Source organism: Monopterus albus, unplaced genomic scaffold, assembly GCF_001952655.1.
Source record: "Monopterus albus unplaced genomic scaffold, M_albus_1.0 scaffold291.1, whole genome shotgun sequence".
Classification (NCBI taxonomy): domain Eukaryota; kingdom Metazoa; phylum Chordata; class Actinopteri; order Synbranchiformes; family Synbranchidae; genus Monopterus; species Monopterus albus.
In genome coordinates this window covers 446,758-464,450 of record NW_018128171.1, presented here as the reverse complement: position 1 = coordinate 464,450, position 17,693 = coordinate 446,758, and positions in this window count along the sequence as shown.

Below are 17,693 nucleotides of genomic sequence, written 5' to 3'. Positions count from 1 at the left end.
CCTTTGCATGTTGGTAGCGCCTGATCTCCCTGGCACTCGTTCATTCATCCATATGCATCTGCAGAGGAATAATTTTCCTTCTCTAGCTTCAGGCGATTAGAAAAAAACAACATCTCTAGAATGATGTGATGCTTGTATTTAATGTATGAATTATATGCATGAAGCCTTTTTATTTTTTTAGAGTAGATTTGAATTCCAAATTAACTTGAGGATATGAAAGGAACAGGTCAACAAAGTCTGTGCTTTTAAAGTGGCTTTAAAGTGTTTCTTATTGACATGGTGAGGATTGTTGGGGGAGGAAAAGGTTAAAAGACATATTATCAACCAGGTCATGTGGTCAGTAGATGACTTTGATTCACTGCCTGATACATAAGACAAAATGGAGCCAAAGTTTAGTTAAGTATATGTAAAACTATTGGTTCCTTGTGCTGGCTAATAAATGCAAAAGCAGGATTGCACTCAATAACAAAAATTTACTTTATTCTGTGAGAAGACAAAATGTTTTCAGCCTTCATCAGTGTCCCAGTCTCACAGTATGGCTGCTTTTTTAAACATCACATGCAGGAGGTGAATCCTCTTGAGATAATTATCCTGCACCTGGTTAAATAATCTTGACAAAAGCAAGCTGGGTTCTTAGGACTCAGGCAAAAGCATAACCCAACAATTGGTCCTCCAACTACATCAAAAGGCACCGGTATCATACACACACAAGATACAATCAGAGGCTAAAGTGAGTTCAGCTTATTCAGGCTCTCTTTTGGTTATCTAGCTTCTCTGAGCATAACATTGGCCGTCCTGGATAACCAGTACTATGAAGCCGGTTGTCAACTGGCTCTGTTAAATCTGGGTTTTCTTATCAGGCTACAAATGCGTTCGTGTGAAAGAGGCAGAGTTGTTAATTAGAAGTGACAGCAACAGGGACATAAGTGAAGTAGGCCACTGAAAATAATATGAGATGTAGCAGTGATACCTGCAGGGAAACTCGTTTATAGCTAAAGCAAAACGTGATGTTACGGCAGATCAACTGCAAACAACAGTCACATAACATAGAATAGAATAAGAAACTATAAAAATAATTTTCAAATTATTGATTAAGAATATACCATACATTAGTGCAGTACTGTTTTAAGGGTCTTATTCCGTGAGTATTTTTTCTCCTTTGTCTGATGACGAACTGTCAAAAATCTGATAGTTTCTGCTGCCAGAGCGGAGAGGAGAGGACACTGGGGAGGAGCTACGCCTCAAGCCAGATATTCATTTATAGTCACGGGAAATATTTAACAAAGTATGGATTGTTTTTCTAATAAAAGACCATTATCACAGCCTCCTCATGTTATTCTGAGCTGCAGTAATGGAAACTTGTAATAACATCAACAGTTAGGAATTCAGTCCATAGTCAAATGATCTTGTGAATTTATAGTACATTGTTGATCATCAGGAAGACTGCAGATTCCCTCAGTTTGTTTGAAGGAAGGAATGGACGCCATGTGCTCCAGACCAAAGATGAAAAGGACCATCCAGACTGTTACCAGCAACAAGTCCAAAAGCTAAAGGTTAAAGAAGCAGATGTACTGTGAGATTGGGACAGTGATGAAGGCTGCTTTATTAAAAAATATTATCAGGACTGCACCATTTCTTCCTGAGTGTGGTGGAACCTGCACATATAAATCCTCTATAATATAACCTCCTTCAAAGGTTATATTATAGACCTTCACAATAAATGCATTGGTTATAAAGACTCAATAAAATTATGTTGGATTAGGTGTAGGCTTATATGCTCAACAAGTGGTTTAGTAACTCTAAACTGTGCTGCTTGTTAGGAGAGTGTGGGGTACAGTTTAACTCAGGGCAAAAGGTAACACAGACTTTTCATTTGGTTACACAAGGTCATGCAATGTGTGCTTCCAGTCACAAGTTGCTAGCCATGGTCTCCTGCAAAAATTCAAAAAGATTTGTCTGCATTTTGAAGAAATATGTGCTAAAGACTGTTTTCAGTGCATGAAAGTATATTTTTCATCACAGATGTTTTTCAGTTACTAAGGTGTGTCTGTAAATCACAGACTCCACCCTTATATTACTTGAATCAGCTTCTTGTTGCTCACAACCGAGCACTGTTTTGAAATTTTTGACAAGCTCATAGCGAGGCTGAAGTGCAGCCTTCATACTGTATGCTTTATTAGTATGTTTCAGATTTTAGTACATTGGTTTTAAATATGCATATTAATAAAATCAATATTAACAAATAATAAAGCTGTAGTTTTTTTGGAAGCAAAGAGCCATATTTTGCTTTCAAAAATTTTCCTTGTCAAAAAAAAAAAATTTTTTTTCAATGTTTGATACACAGTCTCATGTCACGTTCAAATATACTTTAACCTGTAAGTGGGTACCTCATTAGTCAGTCTGTCATATACAGTCATGGCCAAAAACATTGACACCCCTGCATTTCTGTCAGATAACACATCACTTCTCTCAAAAAATTGTTGCAGTCACAAATTCTTTGGTATTCTCATTTAATTTTCATTGGAACTGCACAAAAAGCAGAGAAAAGACAAATTTGATCCATTAAACACAGAACTCCAAAAATGAACTGGCCAGAATTACTGACACCTTTTCAAAATAATCAGAAATAGTTATAATCCAGCATGTGATGCTCTTTTAATTTGTAATGAAACTCACCTGTAGCAGCCAACAAGTGCTGGTGATATAGAAATCAGACTTGCAACCAGTTAAAATGGAGAAAAGTTGACTCAACCTTTGTGTCGTGTGGACCACACTGAGCATGGAGAAAAGAAAGAAGAGCAAAGAACTATCTGAGGATCTGAGAACCACAATAGTGGAAAAACCTGGACAATCTCAGGGCTCCAAGTCCATCTCCAGAGATCTGGCTGTTCCTGTGTCCACTGTGTGCATCACCAGTCAGGAAGGTTACAGCCCATGGCGCTGTAGCTAATCTCCATGGACGTGAACGAAAGAGAAAAACAGATGACAGATTGTAACAGAGGATTGTTTGAATGGTGGATAAAGAACTTCGATCAACTTCCAAACAAATTCAAGTTGACCTACAGGACCAGGGTGCATCAGTGTCAGTTCACACTGACACCATCTGAATAACAAGAGACGCTATGGTAGGAGACCCACTGCTGACACACAGAGACATAAAAAAGCCAGACTGGAGTTTGTTGAAACCTACCTGAGGAATCCACAGGCCTTCTGGGAGAATGTCCTGTGGACAGATGAGACTAAAATAGAGCATTTTGGTCGAGCACATCATTCTGCTGTTTTCCTTAAAAAAAGTGAGGCCTTCAAAGAAAACACACTCCCTACATATACATAGGCAACAATATTCTCACAGAACCAAGGTGGCTGCATTTTTTGGAGCTAAGTGCTGCAGTTGCTCTCCACTGACTGCAAGAGCTCAGTGTGTGACAGGAATTCCTGGCTCTCACCTGATTGGTTTAGATGTTCGATCAACAACATGACATTTTATTGTAACATATCATTTCTTGTATAATTTTATTAGTCAGTTTTTGCACTCTGAAGTCTTATTATCTTAACAGAAACATGCATGGTTGATAGTGACTTTTATCAGAGAAACTGAATACAGTAAGATTATAGAAGATAGAGATGTAGTTACCAAACAGCATTATGATTTGCAGGCTCAAGTGCTGTCCCATTACATCAGTAGATTCATCTCAGAAAAATACTATTAAATAAATGTAATACATGTAATCACAGAAATAGCATTTTTATACCAGTAGAACTGTACTGTATGTCAGCGTCTTGACAGCGACAGTCACAATTCTGACACAGAATTGTATAAATTTGCATCAAGTTGAAAATAAAGTCCAGAACTGAAAAATCACATACAGTAGTTTAATGCTGGTTCCGACTACATGATTTTTTGTCTGATATGATAGTCACCATGTGAGATTACAGACTCATGCATGCTTGTGTTCAGAAAAGCATAGAAAACTCGGGGGAAAGTCTGTAGACCTAGCAGCCTATGTGTTAAAACTAAGTTTTACTGGTAGTAAACCTGAGAATGACCAAACTAGCCCTCATAGTGTAATTACTTCACAAGGCTGGCTGTGAACATCAGTATGTTAACATCAGCTGTAGGCCTGTCACTGTTATATTTAATGAATATGGTTCAGTCCAAAATGCCAAAAAAGTGTTGTGAACAGAAGAGCGATCTGTGCTCCTGTTGGTCAGCGTTGCCCCAGCACGTTGTAGACAGTGAAAGATTTTATGACACGCTAGACTTTGTGTCAGGATGCCATGAGACAGCCCAGATGCAGCATCGGTTGTTGTTTAGTATGACACACTATACAAGATAAAGTGATTGTTGTGTCCGAGGACGTTTGTCGGTTCCTGTGCACTGCGACTGTTGAGTTGGGCTGTTATCTGGCTTAAACTGTATAATCTGAATTGGACATGACACTATGGATATATCAGCCATGTAAATGTATTCTTTTTTTTTTGACATGTCATATGGTTTAGGCTTAGTATCTCTTAATTGAGAATTAGTAATTAAAATTTTTTAATTAAAATCTTGTTGACTTTTTGTGTGTTTTTTTCACAATTTATAACAGATATAACAAATGTTTGCTGCTAATCTGTATAAAAGTTTGGAAAGAAGATTAAAGAAGGGGTGAAAAATAATTTAAAATAAAAGCCATATTGAATTTCCTGTTGGCCTGCCTTACAGTAATGATTTACCTGTGTGTGATTTACTTTTTCTTAACAACTCAAAATGAAGGTCTTCAATTAAAAATGTAAACAAACCTTGAACAAAATAAAATTACCTTTGGCTCTACTAAACTACATTTTTGTTTGGCTCTAACCTTTGGTCCAAGTTTGAAAATGTGAGCCAATGTGAAAGAAGACAATGACATCAATGAATTGGATCCCAAACCAACCAAAGCCACTGTAACTGTTCCAACCTGCTCTAATACTGCAGTTCATCTCATAATAACTACACACAGTCATTTTCTCTTACTCACCTGTTCATGCAAGCTTGCACACATAACATGTGAAATGCTGATATAAGCACACTCTTTTCTTCAGCACCATGTCTTCTTCTGTGGACGTCTTTTTTGGTAAAAAACCTGTACTGTCTACCTACTTCTGAAAGTATATAAAACATGGGTGACTTAGTATTTTGCTTTTATTTTTCTTCACATCTAATATATCTGAGTGTTGGATCACCTATGTGCATTTTTTATGTTTGTGCGTTTTCAAGTTTCAGTGCTTGTTCAGACTTTTATCATTAGTAGCAGCACATCTTGCTTTAAATGTAAGCATTTGACTGGATACCAGCTCTTTTCTGCCTCCCTCTTCTGTCTACTTCATTTGTCTGACATATCAATACACTGCACCCTGTTACAACAAAATTAATTTCACATTTAACCATACCATTTTTTTCAAAATGCATGTCATATGGAAAAAAAAGAAAAATGCATATGGCTGCTATACTGAAGTCTAGGATAGAGGTCTGATTTGTTTGGTTTTGGATGTTCCAAGTCTGAATTGTTCATTTTATATATTCACATGATTTTGTTTGTGATATTGGAGAGACCATATTGCTCTGATTTTAAAGGCTGCTGTTCTAATTCTTTATGCTTTTTATACAAGTCTTGAGAAAACAGAAGGAAATCTGCATCTTATTGCTCTTTTACACTGCAGTACAAACCAACTCATTTCCCACTACTCTGCTGCTAAATATGAAATGTACCATTCTTCAGCCCTGACCTTCAAATCCTCATAAACTCATCTTTGCCTTCATCAGCCTCGCAAAATCTTGCTGAGATTTTGCATTTGCATTCAGTTCTCCTTCTCTGAACTCTTCCTCTATCCTCTCCTCACCCTTCCTGTTTTTCCCATCACTGGAAAGAGTTGGTTTAGTCAGAGCGACATGCCTTTAGCACTGCTTGAAAATCAGGTTTCCCATTAAGCCCTGTAAAGTTGAATCAGGGGGCAGGATGTGTGTATGTGTGGCAGTGGACTTTGTATTTGGAGCTTCTTTGCAGCGAGAGAACTGGTTTAATGCCAGTAGCTTTTGAGGTGCTGTTTAACATAGTGCTGCTTGTCAAACATATGCTACATACAGTATGTCTAGTACAACTGCATTTATGAAACTAAACATGCCATCTTTACCTTTGTGCTTGTATACATACTTATGGCACTTTGGCTGCAACAAAGTGAAAAAGTGTATCATGTTGAACAGGATGACAAACACTCTGTGTCTTACTTCCATCAAACATTATTTGTAGCTGTAACAATGCCGAATCAACATCATTTAAAAGGTAAATTCAAGCAAAAATAGCTCTTTATCATTTAAAGTTAATATTTCACCCTCTAGCAGTTCGAACTGATAAATGCTGTTATCTGTTCCTCCACGTCCTGCCTTTTAAATTTCTGCCGAGTTAAAATGACTGCAAGCACTGGCAGTCATAGATGACACATTGTGAAATGACAGACAAGAATGCGCTGTCTTCTCGATCCATCTCCCATGCAGCTTTTCATTGCAATATTACATCCCAGTTTATTGCATTGATTTTTGTTGCTGCTTAATCTTTCTGCCTAGTTGTGTGAGCTCTTCACATTTTTGAAAGTCTTCCTTATGTGCTTTCTACAATCACCAAAACAATCCCCAGTAACCTTTCCCCAAAATGCAAAGCAAAGGTTACATCATTACAGCTCTCCGGGAGCTAGGACGCTCCATTCTCACTTCAGTGTCACTGTTTGCCAGACATTTTTGCTGCTCATTTAGCAGCACAGCTTTGAAAGACACATTTTGTCTTTTTTATTTTTCTCTTGTATTTTCTGTCTGTTGGCTTTGGGCATCTGAACTTCTCGTCACACTAAGCATGCTGCCAAGTTGGATTAGTCCTTAAAGTTTAACTTGTGGGATTTTTTTTATAACAGAAAAGGCACTCTAGGCTCATGTCTGACAAATAAAAGTAAACCTTGCTGAGTTGTAAGTTCAATGTTTATCCATTTCTTTTCTGCAGGCCCCCTGATTGTTTCTCCTGAGTCTAAAGTTTTTCTGTTGCAGCTTAGCAATACACATGTGGCATCATCACTAGCAAGGCAATGGGGAAGAGAGGGAAGAAGAAATGAGTGGGGTGACTGGGAGGCTGATTCCTGCCTCCACCTTTACTGTGAAGAGGAAGGACAGAAAAAACAGAAAACTAAAACTAAAACTAAATAAATAAACTAAATAAAAGATGAAACCAGTCCCAAATCACACTGGGCAAGAGCTGGGGTTACTCCCTGGACAGGTCACCAGACTATCACAGGGCTGACAGATAGAGACAGAGAACTGTTCATCCCTATAAGCAGTTTAGAGCCACCAGCCTAACCTGCATGTCTTTGGACTGTAGGGGGAAGCAGGACTACCAAGAGTAACCCTACACAGGCACAGTGAGAACTTGGAGACTCCACACAGAAAGGCCCCAAGATTTGAACCCAGATTCTTTTTACTGTGATACTGCCAACCACTGCACTATCGTGCTACCCGCCAAATTTGTCAACAGAGTCAAATTTTAACTTTGTAGTTGACATCTAGTGCCTTCCTAAGGGTCACCAGAGATATTACAGTTCATCTTAAGGAGAACATAAACGCCTGAACCAAATTTGATGGAAATGTGTCTAATAGTTGTTGAGAAATGTTCCTTAAAACCTCAAAAGCCAAACCAGTGTATCAATCCAGTATGGATAACTAAAATACTTCAGTCTGGACCAAAGTGGTGGACCCTCACACCAACAGTGTCGTTTGAACACATAAATTGCAGGAGGAGAAAACAGAGATCCACAAACTGCTGGGTAGATGCAAACGTTGCAGTGTTTCTCAGTGATGTTCAATTTTATTGATATCACAGCAGAGTTTCGGTCAGGACTGCAATTAGACCAAACATGTAGGGGCATCACGCCAAAAATCCATCCACTTATCCTGCCGCCACCTCACTGAGTGTTTGGACAATTAATCAAGTGTTGCTACCTCCCTCAAAGTGAACATCAAATTGCAGTCTGGCTCCAGGGCACAGCCTATTCATGCTTTAAATGGTTTTAAGCCCATCTCAGGCAGGATTAACATTGCAGGGGGAGGTAAATAATGAAACACTTTACTCCTCAATAATCAAACTCATTGTTCATAACTCTGTTCAAAAAATGCATAGTGAAGGTTTTTTGTTATTTTGCTAACAATTCCAGTGTGCCTCCGTCATCACCCATTCTTCAAAACTCCCTCTTTGTTCGCCGTCAACCTCCTGTCTCCTCACCTCCAACCACGTTCAGCCCCCCCAATCAGCACTGCCCCTTTGGCGGTGTCGCAGGAAAACGAGTTTATCATCATTATCACCATGTTAATTTCAGAGTCTTATCTTCCTAAATAAAGTGTGTGGTTTTGTCTTTGTGCTGACATCCTCAGGCTGCACTTAAATGTAACTTATTTCTATCTTGCTCCACTTGACATTGAAATGAACCTTTTTTTTTTTGCAACCAGCACCAGCATACAGTAGCTTGCATCAACTTCATGCAAGTTAATAGGGGTATCAGCAGTTGCCTGCATCTGAGAACATCAAAGTGAGCAATTCCCTCTGAACACAGAATCTGAGTGCACACAGCGGGCACACATGCATAAACACACAGTCAGGCATGCACACATACACACAGACTTGGGTGCATACAGCGGTCATGAGGGAAGGGGGAGCTTCTTTCATTTCATACAGCATTTTCACATATGTTAATAGCATTCTTGTTATTGTGCAGAAACACAAGGTGGTGTAATGCAGTGATGAGCTGTCCTGGCTGTAGGGGAGAGGACAGACAAGGTTAAAAAAAACTGTACAGTTACTTTTTTCCAGGCATTGATTTTACTCCAAAACACAAACTGTACACACACACACACACATACAATACACGTATACACAATTGATTTCTTGCCACTGTTCGTGTTAGCACTGATATGAATGATGTGTTTGATGTGGAGCAAGTTGAGGCGAATCATTGATGTTTCTGCTAGCACCACATGAACGGCTTCATTTGATGCCGCTTATGAAAAACCTGCATGGGAACTGGGTCATGAAATCTGAGATGTTCAAACAATCATACTGCAAAGCTAGATGAATGAGGTTTATTTGGAACAAGCACAGCTTTCGACCAGCTAACTGATGTACTATCATGTGTGTCTGGAGCAATCACTGTTCCTTTATCTGCACACTACCGTAACAAACAAAACATATTAGAGCTATCAAAGTACCGTAACAAACAAAACATATTGGAGCTATCAAAGTACTGTAATCATATTTGGTGGAGGAGCTTTTTCCCCATTTGTTGTATAATTTGATTTCCTCAGTGAGTAGCCACAGAGTGCTGCTCATTATCATCAGAATAATTCATCATGAATTATGTTTGTAATTTCTGCTTGGTTATCAAATCTCTTTGATGTCATGTAACAAACGCACCAAACAAATAGAGGTTAATATCTTTTAAACATGTTTTTCTGTTAGATGTGCCTTGTTTCAACAGAATTTTAATCAGGCTTGTACGAAGAAAGTCTCTTAGAAATAAGCTTCTGGAGACTTTTACAGAGTGATACATTTTGGGTTACTTTAATAAAGTGTTTTGTATATTAGAGTAGTGATTTAGAATAACTCCAAATACTGTGCCCCCTGCACATAAAGACACAGGAGGCATCTATATCTGTGTATGTTACCCACAGGCAGGTAAAAAATAGCTGTTCTAAGACAATAGGGTATGGTCCGACAGGAAAAGACTCCAGCCAGTTACTGAGGCTTGGATTTAACAAGGATGATGTAGATTTTGTCTTGGTCCTAAAAGTTTGGCCCAACTCTTCTTTTTGCATGGAGTGCCAGGGAATCTAGTCTGCATGTGTTTTATGGACTTGTTTAAGACTTGTATCAAATATCCTGGGGTGTCCTGGGGTGAGGAGCCAGTCAGTCTTTGCACAATTGAAGAGGCAGCTGTGTCCAAAGTATCTGTATTAACTAAAGTTTGTTCACTAAAGCTCAGCAGGTGTTGGACCATCCCAGGATTGTTGGAGGTTTTAAAGACATTTTCAGAATTCCATCTTTGTTTTGTAGGAAATAATTTTGTGGCATTTGTAAGGCTTGGATCTCCCAGGAATACTGTTTATATTTAGCAAATTACAAGACAAAATTTATCTTCAGTGCTAGTGTTAGTTGCAGTGCAGGCAGTAGTATGGCCTTGTAGCAAGGCACGTAGCAAGTCAGCATTTAAGGCTGTGGAGGCCAAGGTGGTGGAAAGGCATGTAACACATCCAGCCTTAATGCAACGGCCAGGTGTTTGTGTCCCATTATACACACACAATTAATATTCCCTGTTACCGCAATCTTTCACTAATTCTAACCAGGTGTTTTTATCTGCATCTGATCAAGATGTCACCCAGATGTGCAATTGTACTGGCAGTCCAGGGTGACTGGGAAGAAACCCTGATCAAGCTGGAGTGATCCGACTGTTAATTCCAGCTGAACTGTGTAGTGGAATTGGAGTACAATTTATGAATCATTCATATTGATACCTCGTAATAATAAGGGCACCTGGTGATTATAGTGAACCACACTAACACTAAATAATTAATTCATTCAGCCTCATCTGAAAGCAGTATGGTCTCAGGACATTGATTTATTTACTGAGAATAAAAGAGACAAAAAGATAACACAAGAAAGCCATTTATAAGCTAAATAAATGTATTTACATTGATACATGGAGGAAAAAGGGAATTGGTATTGTTAAATGGAGCAGATGGTACATACAGTATGAACAAAAAGACGGCTAATGGACCAGTGAATGAATGAATGAATAGGCTACTGGCTAGCATGGTGGGAGATGAGTTAAAATTACACTTACATCATTTTAGATCTTGGATCTATATCCTAGGATTTAGGTGACAAGTAGGAGGAAAAGAGATTCCTAAGTTTCTGTAAATTATGAGCTTTCAAGTGAGATGATAATAATAATGAGACATCAAGCTTTAACCACAAGTTAGGTTACTTAAGGATCTGTAGTTGAACCCTTTTTTTTGGGTTCAAAGTGGAGCGATGGGCTGGAGTTCTAAGGCTCATCGAGGCTGCAAGCTCTGACAGGGATCTATTGTCACCGGACTTGATCTCCTGCTTGGTTTGGTGAGCCTCCCAGTCTGTGGCTGTGTTTCAGCATCTTGAAGAAAACCATGTCTAATTTGACCTGATGGCCACGGGATTGTTCTGAATTATTGATTGTTCTCTGAAGTTAAACACACAATTCATCTTAAGTAAAACTTAGTTTAGACTGTTTACAAATGTTCTTTGTTTGTAAACTTTGGCTGGAAGGCTGTTCAAACATTTTGCATGCTAAGGACTTCAGATCGGCTTGTTTCAGCTGTTTACGACAGAAAGAATCAAAAAGTTAAAATAACTAACTAATAAGTAACTAAGAAAAACACTTCTTGTGACAATGCAAGCATAAGATTTTAACAAAAAGTAATTTAACACAAATACATAAAAAAGGACAAACAAACACTTTGGAAAGTGACTTCTTTCTGCTTACTTCTGAGACAAAAGAAGGTGGGGCTTGTGTAGTCATTTGCTGTCTCAAGTGCTTGGCTGCTGAAAAAACTGAGAAGAAGGCATCTGGATGTAGTTTTTGGTAGAAGACGTTTCATCTCTCATCCAAGAGGCTTCATCAGTTCTGTCTGACTGGTGGTGAGCAGGAGGTATTTATCCCACTGGGTGGTGTTTCGGCAACTATACTACAGACTACATCCTGGGGAAGCCATCCCTTGCATTTATGGCCTATCCAAAATACACAAGGAAGGAGCCCCACTCAGACCCATTGTCAGCAGCATTAACTCAGTGACATACAAAACAGTGGCAACCATTCTGGCTCCTTTGGTGGGAAACACATAACACCACATAATAAACTCCCAGGATTTTACTAAGAAATTCAGACAACTGCAGCTGGACCAGGATGAGACCATGGTTTCATATGATGTCACATCCTTGTTCATTTGAGTCCCTACCACAGAAGAAGTCAAAGTGGTGAAAAAGAGACTGCTGAAGGATGATACGCTGAGCAAAATGCAGAAACATGGTTGTGCTATGGGCTCCCTGTGTCGCCAATAGTTGCCAACCTGTACATGGAAGAATTTGAGGGCAAAGCCCTGTCTTCCTTTACTGGTACCGCTCCCAGCCACTGGTTCCGCTATGTGGATGACACATGGATTAAAATCAGAACCCAGGAGGTGGAGGCTTTCACCAAGCATATCAACTCTGTGGATATCAACATCAAGTTAACTCGTGAGGATGCCACAGATGACTGTCTGGCCTTTTTGTACAGTGCAGCCCACATAGGAGGAGACAGAAGCCTTAAAGGGGAAGTATACCAGAAACCTACACACACGGACCAATACCTTCTTTTTGACTCACACCATCCACTTTAACACAAACTGGGAGTCATCAGAACTCTAAATCACAGGGCCCAGGAAGTGCTCACAACTGCAGAAGGGATCAAGAAGGAGGAAGTACACATCCAGAATTCCCTTAAGGCTTGTGGATACCCCAAGTGGCCTTCACCAAGGCAAGGAAGAGGCCCAACACCAACAGGGAGAAACCAGAAACAAGAGGGGATAATACTGTCATCCCTTATGTGGCTGGTTTATCAGAGAAGCTGAAAAGGATTTTCCACAACCACAATATTCCAGTCACCTTCATGTCAGAGAACACCCTGTGGCAGAGACTAGTCCACCCGAAGGAGAAAACACTGAGACACAAACAGAGTGATGTGGTGTATGCAATTAAATGTAGTCAGGAGTGTAACGACTTGTACATTGGTGAAACAAAACAGCTGCTGCACAAGCGCATGGCCCAACACAGGAGGGCCAACCTCCATGAACCAGAGTCAGCAGTCCACCTCCACCTGAAGGACAATTCTTTTGAGGACAGTGAAGTCCACATTCACTGTAGAGAACATCGTTGGTTTGAGAGAGGAGTCAAAGAAGTCATTTTTGTCCAAATAGAACACCCCTCTCTAAATAGGAGTGGTGGACTCAGACACAACTTGTTATCCATCTACAACTCTGTTTTGAGTTCTGTAAATTATGAGCTTTCAAGTGAGATGATAATAATAATGAGACATCAAGCTTTAACCACAAGTTAGGTTACTTAAGGATCTGTAGTTGAACCCTTTTTTTGGGTTCAAAGTGGAGCGATGGGCTGGAGTTCTAAGGCTCATCGAGGCTGCAAGCTCTGACAGGGATCCGCTCCACCCACATACCCTGATGTAAGCATAATTTTAACTCATCTCCCACCACTGTTTTGAAATCTTTGCCCAAACATTCCCACTGGGCCGACTGTGGTTCAGTGGGGAAAGCAGCCGTTTCCCAACCGGAGGTTTAGAGGTTTGAATCACAGTGGTGGCAGTCCACATGTCGAAGTGTCCTTGGGCAAGACACTGAACCCCCAAGTTGCTCCCAATAGTTAGAGCCATTAGTGTGAGTTGGTGCCGCAGATGGCTGCCTGTTCTGTACTGGAAACAAATTCCTTGTGTGTTTAACATGCTTGGCCAAATAAAAGTGATTATCCTATTATCCTAATTCACAGCAGGACAATAGGCGTCAGTCCACATGTGAGGGTTCAATGACAGGTAATGACTCTCACCGATACCAGACTATAAGAACTCAGTCGTTAGGGGACATTGTTGGCCATGGAGGGACTGAAATCTCACCCAGTGGGATAAATACCTCCTGCTCACCACCAGTCAGACAGAACTGATGAAGCCTCTTGGATGAGAGGTGAAATGTCTTCTACCTAAAACTACATCCAAACTTCTTCTAAGTTTTTTTCAGCATACTACGACCTGGATGACTGAGAATTTGCATGGACACCTGATTGGCTGGCAATCTACAAAATGGATTCCTCTGATTGGCTGAGACTGTTATTATGGAGGCGTTCCTGATTGGTTCTTTTATAATGTGCTGTAGAGGGGTTCACACCCTCTCTCTGGGAGCAGAACTAAAGTTTTACCCTGAGAGGATTAATTATTCCTTTGTTTAAGTTCATTTTATATGGGTTATAACTTTCCTTCCCATGATAGCTGACATTTGAATAACACCTTTCTGTGACTGGAATGTAGGATCTAAGCAACACAGTATAACATTAAAAGCATGAGTAGGCATTCTGTGGAAACAAAGAAGGGTTCATTTTGGATTAAACATGTATCATACACAAGAACATGATTAAAAGATTCAAGGAATCTGCAGGGATTTCAGTGTGTAAAGGACACAAGTCTAAGCTGGATGACCAAGCTCTCTGATCCCTCAGAATCGTCACTCTTCTTTAAGCGATATAATCACATGGGCTCAGGATGACTTTGGAACAGGTGGTGGGATTGATCCTGAATTCCACTGTCATCTCCACTGTTTTGAGCATGTACAGCTCCAGGTTGTTGTGGCTACACCACAGGACCTCCATGGCTCAACCTCCCATCTATAGAATGACTCGTCACCATTCCGGAGACCAATGACCGTTGTGTCATCTGCAAACTTTAGGAGCTTGACAGGGGTGTCCTTCAAGATACAGTCATTGGTGTAGAGTAAAAACTGCCAAGGGGAGAGCACACATCCCTGGGGGGCACCTGTGCTGATTGTCTGGGTGCTGGATGTTATTTTCCCCAGCTGGTCTGGGGTTGTGCCAGTGTCCTTGGCAAAGTTGACTTACACTTCTGTCATGGCTCCATTAATGCAGAAACATACACAGAGATGTTGGAGCAACATCTGCTGCCTTCAAGATGACATCTTTTTCAGGGACACCCATGCATATTTCAACAAGACAATGCAAAACTTCATCCTGCACATTACCAAGACCTGGCTGTGGAGTTAAAGGGTGCAAGTGCTGGACTGGCCTGCCTGCAGTCCCCACCTGTCCCCAACAAAGAATGTTGTCAACAAAGATGCAGGACTGTTGCACACCTTAAGGCTTCTTTGCAGGCAGAATGGGACAAAATGACACCTGACACATTTAATCACTTGGTGTCCTCAATCCCTAAATGTCCCTAAAAATTGGAAGGACAACATCACACCATGGTAAATGCTTTACTGTCCCAATTTTTTTTGTAATGTGTCGCAACATCAGAATTGGAATGAGTGTTTATTTTTAACAAATAATAAAACTGATGAGATATCACAACAAATAATTTGCAGCTGTATCTTCAAATGTATTACAGGACACAGATGATTTACAAATCATTATTTTCAGTTTCAATTTTGATTTTACATACCAACTCAACCTTTTCTGATTTGGGGTTGTATATCAGTACTTTGTACTCATTCTCCAGTTCAGAGGCAAATCCTATAGCCTAAAAGAACCACCTCAAGAAAAGAGAAGATCTGTTAGTAGACATTATCATGAAAGCTACTTGCCTTATGGTTTCAGCTTGACCGCGGATGTCGGCATCCCTCGGCCCGAGTGTGTCATTTGTCAGGAGAAGTTAGCTAATGCTAATGTGGTGCCAACCAAGCTGAATAGGCACTTGGAAACCAAACATCCCTTCTACATTGAGAGAAACATGGCCTAAGTGCATGAGATCTGCACCAGAGATAGCTTGAGGGATTGTGTGAAATTGTCCGATAAGGCAAAGGAGCTACAGTATATGCTAATGGAGTTTATTGCATGGTAAACAAAACCTCACATGACAGTGGAGACAGTCATCTTCCCAAGTTGCAAACTAAAGGGTTCAATACCAGGCATGTGTCTCGCTAGCTTGTAAGTGGGAAGCAATATTTACAATTGTAATGATCTGTAAGGAATGATCATATCTTGAAACTTCCCACTCATGCCAGATCTACCCCTCCTCTCAGTCATTTTTTGTCATTAGTAAATAAAAATAAACATTTATAGAGTGACAAGGATGATAATATGCGGTATAGAGGGAATTTTCCAAGGGCATGAATATAGGTGTGCCTTGAGATTTTGGATTGCTCTTTGGTGTGCCTTGGGTAAAAAAATTTGAATACCACTGCTTTGGATCATAGATTTTGGATTTTCAAATTTAGGATAACATTTTCATTCTTATAAGAGTAGTAGAGGAGCGGAAGTCTTTTTCTGCAATCACTGAATTAACCATGTATAAGCCAGCTCAGCTTTACCAGCATTTCTAAACCTTTTAAAGACATTTCACACAACTTTTGGCTAACACAATTTCCTCTTCTCAAATCTAAGAACATTTTGATGGTTATAAAGAGAGAGAAAGATGCAAATATTAAGAAAGGAATTTATTGTAGTCACAAAGCTCTGGGAGCAAGTCCTTCTGTGCATGCCATAAGGCTGTTCTCTTGGGAAGAATCAGATAAGGAGTTAGATGCCTTCTGTTGTTATCTCAGACTCATTGTCTGAGGTCAGAGGTGCAAAGTCAAAAATGTGCAGTCAGCTGTTTCAATACAGTCAAAGTCTCCGGAGACAGACTAGGCTCTACATCTGATAAGGAGGGCATAGCTAGGTGAAAAGGGGGCATTTCGCATGAAGCTGTCAGCATTGAAACAAAGCAGAGCAGAGCCAAGTTCTGTGGAGGTGAATGTGAAAGGGAAGCATACATTAGCATACAGAGGGCCTGGTCCTTGAGCAAAGCCAGAACAGACTTTGAGAAGTTTCTCTACTCTATGCCTGAAAATCAAAGTTTGGTCATTCAGTTACTGATCTCTTGAGTTCATCAAATAAACAAGTCTTCCCAAGATGTTTCCTGGCTTTGTAGACACTACACCTGTGAGTGCCTCAGAACCCACTAGAAACACTTGTGCCATATGGGATACACTGATTAGTCTACATGAGTGGGTAGAAGGTAGGTTTTTATAAACAGTGTGTAATCTTTAGGCCAGGCATACTGTGTCCACTGATTGTTTCTAATTTATTAGGTTAGTAGCTACTCATACTTTTCTCAAAAATGAATGAATCCATCAGTTCTTAAAGCAGTATTCATTCATTTTTTGAATCACTACCTTCCAAAGCTGTTATGCTAACATGCTAGCAAACAGTTATTTATGACATAGAATAACATTAACATTTATTTGAAGTTGTGTTTCTGTCCACCTGATCAATGTAAGTCCAGTCTTCACTTGCTTTTACCTCTGCTTTGGCCTTCCAATGATTTCTGAAATAATATCCTGCAGTTTGGCTGCTAAATGCTCCGCTATGTTCACTAGCTAGTTGTTCACCAGGCCCAGATGGTGTGACCCCCCCTCCCGATTGAAAGTGTGTGCTGATCAGCTGGGCCCTATCTTCACATTTATCTTCAACAGGTCACTGGAGCTGTGTGAAGTCCCCTCCTGCTTCAAACGCTCCGCCATCATTCCAGTCCCCAAGAAAACCCCCATCAGTGGACTGAATGACTACAGACCTGTCACCCTCACATCTGTAGTAATGAAGTCCTTTGAAAGACTGGTGTTGGCCTACCTGAAGGACATCATAGACCCCCTGCTAGACCCCCTGCAGTTCACCTACCGGGCAAACAGGTCAGTGGACAATGCAGTGAACATGGCACTGCATTACATCCTGCAACACCTCGACTCCCCAGGGACTTATGCACAGGCCCTCTTTGTGGACTTCAGCTCAGCATTCAACACCATTATCCCAGACATCCCCCACTCCAAACTGACCCAGCTCACTGTGCCTGCCCCCACC